We start from the raw sequence: 16,804 nt of genomic DNA on the forward strand, positions 1-16,804 counted from the left end.
CAACTGCTGAAGCCTGCACACCTAGAGCCCATGCTCCGCAACAAGGGAAACCACCGTAATGAGAAGCCCATGCACTGCAAGGAAGAGTAGCCCCCACTCGCTGCAACTAGAGAAAACCCACACGCAGCAATGAAGACCCAACGCAGCCAAAAATAAATAAATTTATATTAAAAAAAGAATATACCTATAAAAAAAGATGTCAGCCAGGACTGCAGGCATTTGAAGGTTTGACTGGAGTTGAAGTAGCCACTTCCAAGATGGGCTCATGGGGCTTGCAAGATGTCTCAGTTCCTCACCATGTAGATCTCTTCATAGGGTTGGTTGAGAGTCCTTATGACACAATTACTGACCTCCTCCAGAGTGAATTAACCTAGAGAGATCAAACAGGAAGCTGTGAGACCTGTGACCTAGACACACACCCTCGCTTATGTCATATTCTTTCAGTTGGAAGTGAGTCCAACCCACACTTAAGGAGAGGGGAAGCTGCTGCTGTCACCATCGTGTTGTTTCCTTACAGCAGAAGCAACAACAAAACCCTGAAAAACTTGCTTCTGGTATTCATAGAGCATGGTGGGAGGTGGGAACAGGGATATCAGAGAACAATCAGATGACAAAACAGATGTAAAGAGAAGAAGCTTTAATGGTGGTGGCCCTGGATTGGGAAAGACTGTGTGGGACCTGGGCTGCCCATCCAATACTCCTCAGTATTTACTCTCTCCTGTCTGTCTAGGCTTGTGTCTCTGTTTTGATAGGTAAAGACACCAGGCCAAAATATGCTTCCCAGAGAGCATGGAAGAATACAACATGCATCTCTGATAGTAACCTAGGAAATCCAAAAACTGAAAGGAAACCACGATTGATTTGAAAAGAATGTAACGGTCTTTCTTTCAACCCAGGTTCTATCAAACCAATTCATTGCACCACACAGAAATGGTATTGAATTTACCACATCATGTACAAAGTAGAATTTATTTTCCTTTTGGCTGTTAAATTTCCAAAGGCTCTCCATGGCATGATTGAGCTGTTTGTTTTATTCTAAATTTAATTTCTTTTCAGAAAGGAGGTTGCAGGGAGAGAGGAAACTTACATTTAATGAGTAACTACCATATGCCAGACATTTTATATATATTTTTGTATTTAATTCTCACCACCACTCTGAAAATAAAATACTATTACTATCTCCATTTTACAGATGAAGAAATGGATATTTAGAAAAGTTAAGTAGTTCTTTCAAGATCATTCTACAAGTGAATGAAATAAGCAGGACTCAAATCCAGGCTTTGTTTAACTCCCAAGCCTGTGGTGTTTATTAGGGTGCTTCTTTTTCAGATGGTGAGCTTTCAAGCTTCAGCGTCATGTTGACTTTAATTGACTAAGTAGTAGAGTTATTTTTTCATTCAATGACAATGAATGTAAATACCTTCATGGTACATAAATAGTATTTATTATTATGAAGTGTCATTAGCATTAACGCCCTAAACTCCAAGGCTCTAACTGCTTGGTTACAGAAAATTCGATGTTCTGTAGATCAGTGCCTTTCAAACTTAAATATGCATTCAGATCACCTGGAGGAATCTGCTGAAAATGCAGACTCTAATCCAATAGATCCAGAGTGGAGCCTAAGATTCTACTTTTCTTTCTTTTATAAATTTATTTATTTAATTTATTGGCTGTGTTGGGTCTGTTGCTGCGCACGCATTTTCTCTAGTTGCGGTGAGCGGGAGCTACTCCTCCTTGCGGTGCACGGGCTTCTCATTGCAGTGGCTTCTCTTCCTGTGGAGCACAGGCTCTAGGCACGTGGGCTTCAGTAGTTGTGGCGCACGGGCTTAGCAGCACGTGATATCTTTCCGGACCAGGAATCGAACCTGTGTCCCCTGCATTGGCAGGCAGATTCTTAACCACTGTGCCACCAAGGAAGTCCCAGATTCTGCTTTTCTAACAATCTCTCAGGTGGTGCTGTTGCTGTTTGATCTCAGATCATACTTTGAGTAGCAGGACTATGGAGTACTCTGCCATAACTATTTTTGGAATCCCCAGGGGTGCTTCTAGCTATCCAGGAATTTGTAGTCACAGATCAAGGATGTCTAGCTGAGTTACAACTCTCAAGCTTCTGGCTGTAGCTATTTTAGAGAGGTTCTCCTCTACACCAGAACTCTCCTTATGGTACCATTTCTATCTCCTTATATGAGTGGATTTGGAAATCTGCTATGCCAGATATTACTGGATCTGCATGCTATTGTAGTCCCTTGATGTTAACCGTAAATGCTGGCTGATGAACAATAGCAGCCAAGAAGAGGGTGAATCAGACAGGCAAACACTACAGTCTTCTCTGCTGCTTGAGAGGGAAGAGAGTGAGGGATCCCTGGACCATGGTTAGCATGGTTCATTCTGTAGGACAAACATATACCTGTGGTGTAGATGAAATATCTGCATCAAATCACAGCTTGATGGCACAGGCCATGGAAAGTATCCAGCTCAGTCCCCTTGCTCTGATTCCATGCTTTTCAGGCAAATAAGTGATCACTGAAGATGGTAGTCAAAAACCATCATCTCTGCTAATGGTTCTCCCAGGGTTGGCAAGTGTTTAACAAGCATGCATTCTAGTCATTCATTCAGATAAACAATCTGTCAAAGACTACTAACACTAATTAGTAACTTACATGAACCAAATACTGGCTAAGATTCTAGAGATATAGTATCTCTACTCTCAAGAAAATTTCAGTATGGAGGGAGACACAGACAAGTAACCTACAGTACATAGTGATGGGTGTTAGGGTTATTATCAGAGCCCATAGCAGAGCCATCTAACGCAAATTTTGGATGGATGGGGAGGAGGCAGGGCAGTGGTGTGCTGGTTAATGTTTAACGATCAGTTCTATGAAAAAAATAAAAGCCCTGATTTGTTAGTGTTTGGTGATTTTCATGGTGGAAATGCTCCCATCATGACCAGTTTCAAGCTACCAAATTGATGTCACTGAACATAGAGTTGTGCATAATAGGCTCTTGAAAGTCAGGATAAGTTAATTCTAGCACACCATTGGGGTAGAGAAGGCTTCCCAAAGTGAATTATGTCTAAGAAGAGATTTGAAGGAAAGCTAAAGTTAGTCCATCAAATGTGGAGGACAGACAAAGGGATTCCAATTAGAAGAAACAGCAATACAAATAACTCAGCATGGTCATAGGAAACATGTTGCTTTGGCAATAAGTGTTGATAGTCTGAATTAAAGTGTAGGAGGGAATAGTGTTAAATTTCCCAGTAGGCAGACTAAGCATATATTGATATTTAGGGCACCAGAAGGGTGGAGGAACCAAGGAAAAGAAAAAATTAGTTCTGATGAAATTATTAAGTGTATAATCAATAAATTTGGAAGAAATGTCAAAGAAAAATTATTATAACACTTGTTAAAATGGTAAGGAAGACTTCATTCAAGATTATTGCAACAGGGGAGAGACTATTGCAGCAAGGGAGAGAGACTGAACTCAACTCCAAATACCACAATGACAGCTGGGGATTTATAGTCTATGAGAAGAGTGAGGGGGTCAGTGTATAGAAATTACTAAGAGGAGACATCAAGCGTAGGGATATTCTTGCCAAACTGTCTTAACAGGATTCTTTGCTAAAGGTAGGCCAAGGTTGAGTCTTAGTCAAGAAGAGGGCTCAGCGAAGCCTAATTAAAGTTTGGTCAAGGAGGGAGTCTTTGTCAGAAGCTATTTTAATTTTAACATACATGTGAGTTTAGTACTATTGAATTAGAGCAGAAATGAGAGTACCACAATATTTTTAATTCATAGGGCTTCTGGTTCTGGGGATGGGGAAAAGATACTTGGAAAGAGTCAAAAGATATTAATGCTGTAGAAATAGTAGAATTTCGTGGCTGATTAGGGATAGAGGAGAAGAATAAATCAAGAATTACTCTGGGGCTTCCCTGGTGGCGCAGTGGTTGAGAGTCCGCCTGCCGATGCAGGGGACACGGGTTCATGCCCCGGTCCGGGAAGATCCCACCTGCCGCAGAGCGGCTGGGCCCGTGAGCCATGGCCGCTGAGCCTGCGCGTCTGGAGCCTGTGCTCCGCAACGGAAGAGGCCACAACAGTGAGAGGCCCGCGTACCGCAAAAAAAAAAAAAAAAAAAAAAAAAAAAAAAAAAAAAGAATTACTCTGGTTTTCTAGCTTCTGCAAGTGATTGGATGGTAGTGCCCATGAGATAGGTTAACATTAGAAGAGGAGCACATTTAAAATGAAGATGATGACTCTGCTATCAGACATGTTCGAATTTGAAGTACTCGAAGAACATCAAGTGGAGATGTCCATCAGGCAGTCAGGTATATGAATCTGAAGCTCAGCAGAGAGGACTGGTCTGGAGTTATAGTCTTGGGAGTCACCAGTACATAGGCTGTAATTGTAATCATGAGAATGCCTCTTAGGGAAAGGGTATAGAGTGGGAAATGAGAAAAGGGTCAAGAAAAGATCCCTGAGGAACCCCAGCATATGGAAGAATCCAGCAAAGGGGACTGAGAAGGAGTGATTAGTGGAGTAAGAAGAAAATTAGTAGACAGTGGTACCCCAGGATTCAAGAGAGGAAACTGTTTCAAAAAAGGAATTCAACTGTTAAGGCATCAAGCAAGAAGACAACAGAAATGTGTCCACTGGATTTGGCACATGGAGGTCTTCAGTGCCCTTCACAAGAGTAGTTTCAGTGGTGTGATAGAGATTCCATTTCAGATAGAGAAGCCATTTCAGAGTACACTGAAGAGTGAATGGGAGATTAAGAAGAGGAGTCAATGAGAATAGATAATTCTTTAGAAAAATTTTACTCTCAAGAGCCATTGAGAAATTGAGTGGTAGGTGGAGAGGAATATGGATCAAGTGAGGGCTTTTCAAAGATGAGTGATACTAGAGCAGGCTTAGATGCTACTATGATCTATTAGAATGATCTATAAAGAGAGATAAGGATGTAGGCAAAGTATCTGAAGATACTGGACAGGAATGGATGCAGAGTACAGGTGGAGAAGTGACCTTAAACAGCAGGCACTCATAATGTATAAACTCATTCTTAGGCACAGGCCTTATTGATAGAATGTCTCACCGTCTGTGGATAGGCGGAACATCAGGACATGAAAGTATTGTAACATTTAGACTCTTCTGGTGTTTTTTAAACCAGTATTCATTAATAAACATTAATAAAACAGTTGTGTCACCTTCAGAACAGGGAAATCCTCAAAACAACAAGGGACTTATTTGTCTTTCATTTAATAACTATTTTTTGAGTAAACTGTGCCATGCAATGATCTAAATGCTGGAAATAAAATAGTGAACAAGTCATACCTGATTATTTCTCTTATAGAGCTTAAAGTGTACTGGGAGAGAAGTATATTAAACAAATAATTGTAATACGGTGTGATAAGGGCTATGATGGGAGAAGTACTCTGTCAACACTTTACTTTATCTGGGAGTGGAGGAGTTAGGGTCAGAGGACTTCTAGAAACAGATATTAAGTTGGTATCTGAAAGATAAATAGGAGTTATCCAGAAGAATGGGGTCAAGAAATAGGGTGTGAGGAAGAGTTCCAGGCAGAGGTAACCGTATACATGAAGACTTTGACACCGAGGGAGTATGATGCAGTTGAAGAACATAAGGTCAGTGTGACTGGACTGCAGAGAGTGGGAGGCAAAATGGTGGAAGGTGAAGCTGGAGAGGTAGCAGGGACCAGATTACACAGGGCCTTATATACTGTGTTTCGGATTCTGGTATTTATCTTAAGACCCAGGGGAAGACATAGCAGGGATTTAGGCAGGGAAATGAGCCTGACAGGATTTACATTTTGAAAACATTCTAGCTGCACTTCTGAGAATTGATCGGAGGGGGCAAGAGTGGAGGGATGGCTAAAAGAGTTGAGAGGCTATTGCAGTTGTTTGGATGAGAATTATGGTGACATTTGCTAGGATGGTAGGGGTAGAGATGGAGAGAAGTAGAAGTATTTTAGAAGTATTTGCAAATTAACAGCTCTTGGTAAAGAATTGGATGTGGAGAATGAGGGAGAAGAACGTGTCAATGATTCCTAGGTTTTTGGCTTGAACAACTGGTTGGATGAGGCAATGGCAGCTTTTACTGGGACAGAGAAGGCAGAAGAGGAGGCTGCAGATGATCAGTTTGGTTTTTTAGAAGAACTAACTCACTATCATCATTCTCTTACCAGATGCATCTGGTAAGACTCCAATCAAATAAAATTCCAAGAGTATCTGAAAAGCTCTAGTATTACTTTTATCTTCTTAATATCTTGAGTGCCTATGGATGGCTGAAGGGTTTAGCTTATGTTTTTTTGACTTACTGTGTTTGACCTTCATAATTCATTTAATTATACTTCTTTTTCTGACCTCATTATTGCTTTTTCTGAACCACTTCTACCAAACTAGACCAATGGTGCATTTATGTTCATGCTGAGTTCAACTCTTAGTAGGGACATGAATTTATAGTAGGGACGCTGTAGATGTATGCTTCTTATATTTTTAATATGGACTTTTTCAAACATATTTACCTAAGTAGATAGTAATAGATTAACATATTCTCACCAACTAACTTCAATAATTATCAATTTATAGTCAATTGTATTTAATCCATCCAAACAGGATGGACTTTAAAGAAATCACTATTGTTCATAAAACAATTAACAATATTTCTTAACATTATATTTCCACTTAGTGTTCTAATTTTCCTGAATGCCTAATTTTCCTTTTACAGTTTCTTTGAAACGGGATTCAAATAAGTCCATACATTGTATTTTGTGGATGTCTCCTAAGTCTCTCAATTCATTGGTTCCCTGTCTCTGTTTTTATTTTTAAATTATTATTTCAATTTATTTGTTGAAGAAAACAGGTTGTTTATCCTGTAAAGTTTCTCACATTTTGGATTTTGCTGATCACATCTCTGACGTGTTGGTTAAAGTATTCTTTTGTTCCTTATACTTCCTGTAAACTGGTAGATCTAGAGCCTTGATCTGATTCAAGATTGATTTTTTGGGGCAGTAATATTTCATAAATGTTGTGTGTATTTCCATCAAGAGGTACAGAATATCTGGCTGAATCTCTTCTTTGTGATATTAGCGGTCATTGATAGTCATTACCTAGATTCATTATTTCATTAGGGGTTTATAAGATGGTGATATTCCAATTCTATAATTCTTCCTTCATTTACTAGTTGCAATATGTCTATAAAGGAAAAATTCCTCTCGAAAGCTATTTCATCACTCTGAGGGACAGCTTGGATTCCCTTAGCACCATCCTCCAAAGGTGACCAATGAATATATTTTTCAGAGTCATTATTACTCATGGGTTTTTAACATTTTTGATGTGTTTCAATTCATAAGTTCATTGCAGTTATTATTCTTAATGATATTCAAATTGGCATTGTAGCCCTTCTCAAGTTGGTTCCTGAGTGCTTTTGACACTACCCCAATCATCTTTGATAGCTTTCTTGCTTTCTGATATGATAATTAATAAAACCATATGAATAAATAATTTTAAATATTTATGACATGTTAAGTGCATGATTGTGGCTCTAAATTACCATTTAGTTATGCTTTGTATAACAGGATATAAACACTACCCTCGTCTCCAGTCTACGGAATGCTAAGTTGACACACAAGACAGTCAAAGCTTCCTTTCATTCAATATCTGACTAATTTATGGCTTTACAGAAAAATAAACAGCCAGCACATGATTTCATCTCCTAAACAAAGCATTTACACTTATCTAAATATGTTTTTTAAATGAGGTGGAATTTCTTCCTTCTTAAAAATATGTTTCTGGAACTACTAAAAAATTTGCATTTTCTAAATAGCTGATAAAAAACATTCCTCCATATTGTTGAAGAAGGGAGGCACTGGGACCACCAGTAAGACTTGGTTTAAGTATGCCAGTCAGACTTGACTTCTTTCCGTCCTGCTGCTGCATAAGAGGCCATGCTCTCCTTTTTTGTTTCTTCTTTTTTGCAGCCTTTAGTGTCTTGGTTAGCCACCCCAGTCCCAGTGGATTTCCCTTTTGCTCCTCCTTTCCCTCTTGTTTGCACATTTTTCCTGAAGGTTTATTCTTTCTTGTTGCCTTTTGTTTTTGGCTTAGTCTCAACTTTGGAAGGAAAAGGTTTGGCTACAACCTGTGAATCTCCCTTGGGCTTTTTCTTTACTGCCTCTTTAGCTGAATTGACCTTCTTCTTAGAAATCTTGGTGGTGGCTTCAGTGAGGAAGATGCGTGCCTGGGTGCCTAGGAGTCTTCACAAAGCTGGGCTACTTTGCTGCTGCCAATCCCATAGCCTGAACTCCTGGGGCCCAAGATGGTAGTGGATCAGATGTCTGCCCATTATTTTGATTTAATAGCAGGAATCTCTCTCTCTCTCTCTCTCTCTCTCTCTCTCATCATCCTCTATCACTATCATCTGTGTCCTCATCCCTCTCTCTCCCTTTTTAGGTAAGTGGTAGCATACTATACGTGCTTTTCTCCACCTTGTCTTTTTCACCTTAACAATATACCAGGAGATCATTCCAAAGTAGTATATAGAGTATATATTCCTCATTCTTTTTACAGCTACATAATACTCCTTAATGTGGATGTATTGCAGTTGATTCAAACAGTCCTTTATTGATGGACATTTGTTTTTTTTAACCTTCTGCTATTACATATAGAACTGCAGTGAATAATCTACTGCATATGCTTTACTGTTATTTTTGCCAGTGTATCCTTGGGATACATTCCTAGAAGTGGGATTACAGGGTCAAAGGGAAAAAGCTTTATGTAATTTTGCAAGATTCGACAACTTCCCCTCCATTGGGGTGGTACTATTTTACATTCCCACCATCAAAGCATGAGAATGTCTGTTCACAGCCTCACCAAAGACTATGTGGTCAAACCTTTGACTTTTTGCCAATCTGATAAGTGAAAAATTATATCTTATTTTAGTTTTAATTTATACTTCTCTTATGAGTAAGGTTGAATATTATTTCATATATTTAAGAGTCATTTATATATCCTTTTCTGAGAACTGTCTTGACAGTTTAAAAAACATGTTCAATGTGTTTCAATCTGTTATAGTCTTTTTTTTTTGGTATAGTCTTTTTTTATGCTCAAGTTCTATCTTAGGCCAGTGGAAGACTCTTCAGGCTATCTCCTGTGTCCTTTTGACATGACCTCAGCATTCCTTTATTTTTTTACCCTAGTAATCTTTGACCGCTTCTTTGCTAAATGATATGACAAGATATTCTAGACTTATCCTGTACATTAAATGCCTGAGAATTGGCATCAGCCATTTCTCTAAGCTGCTGGAGGAATAATAATTCTGTTTGCTAAGCCTCATATCCACATGCACATTCATAGCACTTATCATTACCTGACATTACAGTGTGTATTGTCTGATTCTTCCTCTATATTCTAAGAATTTAGAATGTAAGCTACATGGAGGGTTAACACTTTGTTTTGTTCACTAATGTATCTTGAACACCTAGAACAAAACCTGATATACAGAGGTTCTCAAAACCTGCTTCTTTCCATTTATCAGAGGTCATGATTGCAGCCCTCTACATGAGGAGATGGGTGATCATCCGGAGACTGAGCCCAGGAGTCACTATCATTCATTCGTTCATTCCCGTGTACTGAGTGGCTGGTATGTAACAGACAGTGTTCTAGGCAAGTTGGTAATGTTTGCATTAGGCCTGAGGCTCAGGCAAAACCTCTAGCCACACTGATCAGGCAGAAATGATTCCTCTTCAATGTCAAACTTGAGCTAAACTAATAGGGTCAAGTAACCACCTGGAATAAAAGGAAATGGTGGATGGGACTTCCCTGATGGTGCAGTGGTTAAGAATCCACCTGCCAATGCAGGGGACATGGGTTCATTCCCTGGTCTGGGAAGATCCCACATGCCACGGAGCAACTAAGCCCATGTGCCACAACTACTGAGCCTGTGCTCTAGAGCCCACGAGCCACAACTACAGAAGCCCGCAACAAGAGAAGCCACCACAATGAGAAGCCCATGCACCGCAATGAAGAGTAGCCCCTGCTTACTGCTACTAAAGAAAGCCCACATACAGCAACGGAGACCCAACGCAGCCAAAAATTAAATAAATAAATAAATAAATCTTAAAAAAAGGACATGGTGGGAGTATTTTCTTCCCTCAGGACTCTTCCTTCACGCAATGAAGACATGGCACCAAAGCTTCATACATTATGCAAATATATGTATATTTTACTTATTGTTTACATTTCCAGATGCTGTCTATGATAGCTGTATTCTATGTAGTTTACATCAAACTCATCTCTTTTATGTGAGAGGGAAATCAGAGTAGGCCAGGACTAATATTTGTTGAAGTCTTATTGTGTGCCAGACGTTTAAAAATAGATTTTCTCACTATATTTTGTATTATAGTCTCCTGGAAGATAAAGTAAGGAGGAAAAGAAAGCACATTTTTAAAAGACTTTATTTTTTTTAGATCAGTTACAGCACTTATTTTTTTTAAAAAGGAAATAGTATAAGGATTTTCTATTCTTTTCCTAGCTCCAGGAGGTAATTCATCTTACAACACAGAAGAGTCAACAGGTACCATTTGCAAAGGATTTCCCATTTATTCCTCACACCACTGTGGTAAAGTGAGGGATTTCGTCACATCCACTGAGAAGACTGAGGCTCAGAGAGGTGATAACATATAAAACTCTATCAGTCATTTCTAGATTAGAGCAGTGGTTCTCAAACTGTCTTGTGTCATCTGTATGACGTGTAAACACTAATTACTGGGCCCCATCTGGGTGAGGCCCAAGAATATGCACTTCCAACAAGTTCCCAGGTGATGCTGATGCTGCTGGTCCAGGGACCACAGTTGGAGAACTACTGATGTGAATAACAAACAAAAATGACATTTACTTTTTACGAGGATCTAGAGAGAGAATCACTGCGAGCTGAGAGGGCTGTTGGAGGTACATGGCCTGGGGTCAAAGCAAAGGGGATTCAGAGTGCAGTGTGCCCAGGCCCATGCTTTGCGCCATTGACTCAGACAGTGGCTGACACTACGTCACTCTCCTAAAGTGTGAGGGGACCAGTCACTGGTCCACAGGACTGTTCATGTGGCATTGTGATTTCATCACGTCTCCCGCCCTGGGGAGCCCTGTGGTTGAGGGATTAAGCACCAGGCTCCCAAAAATCTCCCTTGATCTTAAGAGCTATTCAGGTTACTTCTTATTAAATCCCTAATTCAGACCAGGCTATGGGAAGTTAGGAGAGGTGAGGTAAATCAGGGACACTGTCTTGTAAATGCCTGCTCAGTAGTGAAACCTGGAATTACAATAAAGCTTTCTCACTGTGTCCCGAAACTACCAGAGCTCTGAATGCTCTCATCTCCCTGTGCAGTCGATGGTGGCCAGGATATTACTTTTTGATCATTTTTTATAGTGAGCTGTATTACTTGTAAATGATTCTATTACTGAAAAAATTTAAAACGCCCTATGGCAAATAACAAAAGCAATAACATCCCAGCAAAGCTTGTCTGAAATGGTTAGAGTAAATATTTGCAAATTAGGGCTAATTCTCATGATATATGAAAGCATTCTCAGCAACCAGTATAGAGAGATGGACAAATGATGCCGTGGTAAGCAGCCTCTAAGACGGCTCCAATGAGCAGGAGCCTCCCTTCCTGAGCGGCGCCGGGAAGCCGGGGACCCCTTCCTGGAGCCCGGAGCCTGCGGCCCAAGCGCCCCCGGGGCCTTATTTATACGCAGCGCGCCTTTGTATGGAGAGACTCTGGCGGAGGTGCCGAGCGGTTCAGCGAAGCCAGACCCTGCTCCACTCCCAGGAAGAGGAAATTTCCACCCCTGCAGCTGTCTTGTGACTCACGCTGCCACCCCAACCAGTCGGAAAGAGTGGGAGTATTGAGTGTGTACTGTACACTGAATGTACAACAGGGGGTTAATCACACAAGCGCACCATACACGAAAACGCACTTGTATTTGAACAGTGAAAAGACCCTTAAACAAAGGTTTGATCTTGCCCTTTTACCCAGGCTTTTATGGGTTCCTGGCTGCACTCTTCTCATTCACAATGTGGGCTATGTTTCAGAATCTGAACCATGAGGTTCCAGAATATCGTGACCAGATAGTCCAGGACTTATGGTTTTTCCAAAGTCAGTGACTGCGTTGCAATATTCATTCAATCTGTCTGATCCAGATTCCTATAAAGGGTACATTGAAGACCTAAAGCCATATGACTTAGAAGAACAGAAGAATCTCACAGTCTGTCCCGATGAAGTGCCTTTTGAACACAGAAGTCCAATTTATGTTGCATGTCAGTTTTTTACTGTCTTACTTCAAGCATGCGGTGGTGTGGATGATCCTGAGTTTGGTTATACCAGAGGAAAGCCTTGTATTCATGTGAAAACAGAGTAATTGAATTAAATCCTTAAGGAGAATCAACTATAGAATGTATTTCGAAGGATGAAAGCACAGCTACTCTATCAACTTATCCTCCCAATGGAATTATAGGAATAAAATATTTTCCATATTATGAGAAAAAACTGCATGTGAGGTATCTACTGCCATTAGTTGACATCTAGGTCACCTTTGATCCTGCAGTACCGTAAAAGAAGTAACAGTCAAGTGAAAGGTAGATGGATTACCCAACCGAAAACACCAGGATGTTCTTGACAAGTTTTTAGGACGAGTTGTGTTCAAAATCACAGTGTGTGCATAGTAATGAATTAGGATATCTCCACAGACTAAATGTTATGTTGTCTGTCTTTATTTTGTATCAGCTGGACCTGCCATTCTAGAATTATGAGACCACCCTGGACAAAGGTAGGGTGGTACATGACACTGGGGTAACATCATAAGGTGCTTCTAGATCATAGTGTTCAATGTCCTTTGAAGTAACTGCCTGTTGCCTCTGCTGCCTTTTGAATCAGTGGACAGTCACCAGATAGGGACTGTGAACACTTGATTTGAAACATGTAGAATGGGGGTCTTGTCCTATTTTGATGTGGTTTAAGTGCCAAGTGTATAAACCTTAGTGTGCTGCCCTATATAAATATTTTATAGATTTAACACTGGTTAAGTGCCATATTTTCATGCCAGCAAAGTTTAGGCATAAAATGGTACCTGACCAACATCAAGTGACTTTATAGCTGCAAGAAATGTGATGTATGGAGAAGTTCTGTGAGGAAGAAAAAGGAAAATAAAAGTGAGTTTGAAAGGTTTTCTTGGTGTTCGTGTAAAATTATTTTTTACATGTTGAATTAGTCTGTGGATCTTTTTGATTAAGAGCACAAACTTTTTGTTGTAAAACATACAAAAAATGTAGTGATGGGATTGTTTTTAGTGGTGGAACTAAATCTCTTATACATTATTTTAGGCCATAGATGAAACAGCATTTTTAGGGTAGCCAGTATGAATATGCACCTAATTTTTTATGAAATTAAGTTCATAAGATTTAAATTGTATGATACTTTATGAAATATCTTATTACTGCTTTTATTTAGCAGACTGTGAACCCTAATAAAAAATATAAATTGTTAAGAACCTATTTAAAAATGAGCCCTGAGATGAGAGCAGCTATAAAAAGATCATCATTTTGATTCTGTGTGTCATCTCTTTCTACGGACTTGATATGATTGTTTCTTTCAGTCTAAGTTATTTTTCAAAAAGCAAACCTGTGTTTTTTTAATTGAGTTATAATTAACATATAATGTTATATTAGTTTCAGGTGTACAACATAGTGATTCAATAGTTTATACATTATGAAGTGATCACCATAATAAGTCCAGTTACCATCAGTCACCATACAAACTTATAACAATATTATTGAATATATTCCCTATGTGTACATTACATCCAGGTGGCTTATTTATTTTATAGCTACAAGTTTGTACCTCTTAATCCCCTTCACCTATTTCGTCCAGTCCCCCACCCTCTTCCCCTCTAGCTTATGATGTCTGTAGAGGTGAAGCAATATATATCCACTAGTCCAGCACACAGAACCTAGGAAGAAGACATATTAAAGGGCCATGAACATGAGAAAGAACCACTTACTTAGGTCATCCATTTTCAAAATAAAGCGAGATTTGACAGTGACTCTTGATAGAGTCCCATTCCTTAAGTCTGTAATTGAGATAACTAAGTTAGAACATATGGATAGATTAAGTATCCAAGTGAATGAAAAGAAGTAAAGGGAAAATATGTATATAAATTGTGAAAAAAAGAGATGGCTCCAGTGAACCACGCTTCCTAGTATTCATGCACGTGCATGCGTAATCCTTGTACTTGAGTGTGGGCTGGGTTAAGAGAGAGAAATAGTGAAGCCTTGAATTTACTCTAAAGCTTTGTCCTTTGTGTCTTGAAGCTGCCTGGGCTCTGAGTGCTCTAATCTCTCTAGGGGCTGGCACTGGATGCTCCCCAGGGTATTGCTCAATTTCTATTACAATGGACTGTATTATTTATTTATTTATAAATATACATAATATTTACCATTATAATCTTTTTAAAGTGCACAGTTCAGTGGTACAGTGCATTCAAATTGTTGTACAACCATCACCACCGTCCATCTCCAGAACTCTTTTCATCTTGTTCCATGCTCATTAAACATTAATTTCCTGTTCCATCAGCCCCTGGTAACCACTATTCTACTTTCTGTCTCTATGAATTTGACTACTCCAGGTGCCTCATGTAAGTGTAATCATACAGTATTTAGGGTGTGTGTGTGTGTGTGTGTGTGTGTGTGTGTGTGTGTGTGTGTGTGTCTTCTTTCATTTGGCATGTATCAGAATTTCATTTCTTTTTTTTTTTTCCATTTCTTTTTAAGGCTGAATAATATTCCACTGTATGATAGTCATCCATTGGTGGACATTTGGGTTGTTTCCATCTTTTGGCTTCTGCTATTAAAGAAAACCAGAGCTGTATAGTAGTTAAAGTATTAAGAACAGATTTTATACAGGAACTATTGTAATAAGAGTAAAGAAACCTCAGATTATAACTGAGCTCAGTTCTGAGTACATCATGGGCAAATACAGGTTCATAGCCTAGGAGCAGAGTGGGGAGTCAGTGGATGGAAAATTGAAGCAGGGGAGGGATTCTGGTTAAACCAACCTGACCAGGGTTCTTGCTGAAGGCAGGCCATGGTGATCAGATATTGGGAGTGGGGGTTCTTGCTAAGTAGACTTAGCAGGATTTTTGTCAAAATTGGGCTATGCAAGGATGAACACAAGAGTCCAAAGGTTGAGACCTAGTTGAGAAAAAGGTTCAGAGGAACCCAACTAAAATTTGGTGAAGGAGAAAGTCTTATCAGTGTGAATAATACTGCTATGAATATTGGTGCACAAATATTTGTTTGAATCCCTGCTTTCACTACTTTTGGGTATATACCTATAAGTGGGATTGCTAGATCATATTGTAATTCTATTTTTAATTTTTTGAGGAAACTCCATACTGTTTGTCACAGCAGCTGTACCATTTTACACTCCCACCAGCAATGCACAAAATTCTAATATCTCCACATTCTCACCAACACTTGTTATTTTCTGCTTTAAAAAATATAATAACCATCCTAATGGGTGCGACTTCTATTTATTTTAAAAATAAACTTTATTTTGAATAATTTTATATATAACTGTATAACTTTAGTCAATAATATTGAAAAATGTAAAATACTTTGTATGGCAGGAAAAAAGAAAAGTTATGTGAAAAGTAGAGAGAAAATATTTGCAAACTCCATGGGGTTTATATTTCTGCTATGTTAGGCAGACTTACTAACCAACAGGTCAATGATGTCAACAGAAAATTCACTAGAGGACCAATATTTGTGGCTAATAAACATTAGCAAATAATAGAAGTCATATTAGTGAAATAAGCAAGTTGCAGAATTATATGTATAACATGATTATAATTTTGAAGAATATGTGCATTTTAGTATATTTTATGTAAATATCCGATTATATGTAATTATACATTAATAAATTACATAGAGAGAAACACACCTGAAGAATAGACATCTGTCTATTTTCAGTGAATATCTTTGGGTCAAGGACTGACGGTCAGGACTTCCCTGGTGGTCCAGTGGCTAAAAATCCGCGCTCCCAATGCAGGGGTCTGGGTTTGATCTCTGGTCAGGGAACTAGATCCCACATGCCACCACAACTAAGACCCGACACAGCCAAATAAATAAATAAATATTAACAAAAAAGGACTGAGGGTCAGGCAGATGGGATTATAGGATAATTTCAATTTACACATATACATATTTGCCTTGTTTGAAATTTATACTCAGGACAATTTATTAAGATAAAAATTACTAAAGAGCAAAAATATGTGACCCAACTGATGAAAATTATGTACTCATATGTTATGTTTTGGAAATGTGTTCACAATATACTTGTTTGTTGAGAAAAGAGTAGGTTAAAGCAATTGATTTGACAGTGTATCTGTGTATGTGTCTGTTTCTATGTCTCAAATGTCTTCACACATGCAGCTTTCTCTTCAACTCAGGCAGGAGGTTGATGTCTAGTTTTAGGGCTTAGAGACCGCTGAATGTCTTATATTCAGAGAGATTGCTGCCAGCGGGTGGTAAATTCTGTAAAGACCTGGCTGTGAGGCCAAGGCCAAGTCCCTTCTCCATTCTCTCCTCCACTTGCAAAGCCTCTGGTACCGAGACCTTCAGAATTGCAGCTCTGATTCTGATCCCTAGGCAGCATCTGTCTTCATATTTTTCTCTTTTCTAATGAAAAGCCATTTTTTTAGAGTAAACAAAATGTTATTTTTAAAGTTGCTTGTTAAGCAGTACATATACTTAT

General features: G+C 39.0%; 1 pseudogene across 1 annotated transcript; it reads left to right on the plus strand.

Moving 5' to 3' along the window:
* The first annotated feature begins 4,261 nt into the window (after window positions 1-4,261).
* Window positions 4,262-12,771, plus strand: LOC307180618 (sodium/potassium-transporting ATPase subunit beta-3-like; annotated as a pseudogene). Its single transcript has 2 exons — window positions 4,262-4,319; window positions 11,987-12,771. The product of its transcript is annotated as a sodium/potassium-transporting ATPase subunit beta-3-like (transcript).
* The last annotated feature ends 4,033 nt before the right edge of the window (window positions 12,772-16,804 follow it).

The sequence above is a fragment of the Stenella coeruleoalba genome (assembly GCF_951394435.1).
Source record: "Stenella coeruleoalba genome assembly, chromosome: X".
Taxonomy (NCBI): domain Eukaryota; kingdom Metazoa; phylum Chordata; class Mammalia; order Artiodactyla; family Delphinidae; genus Stenella; species Stenella coeruleoalba.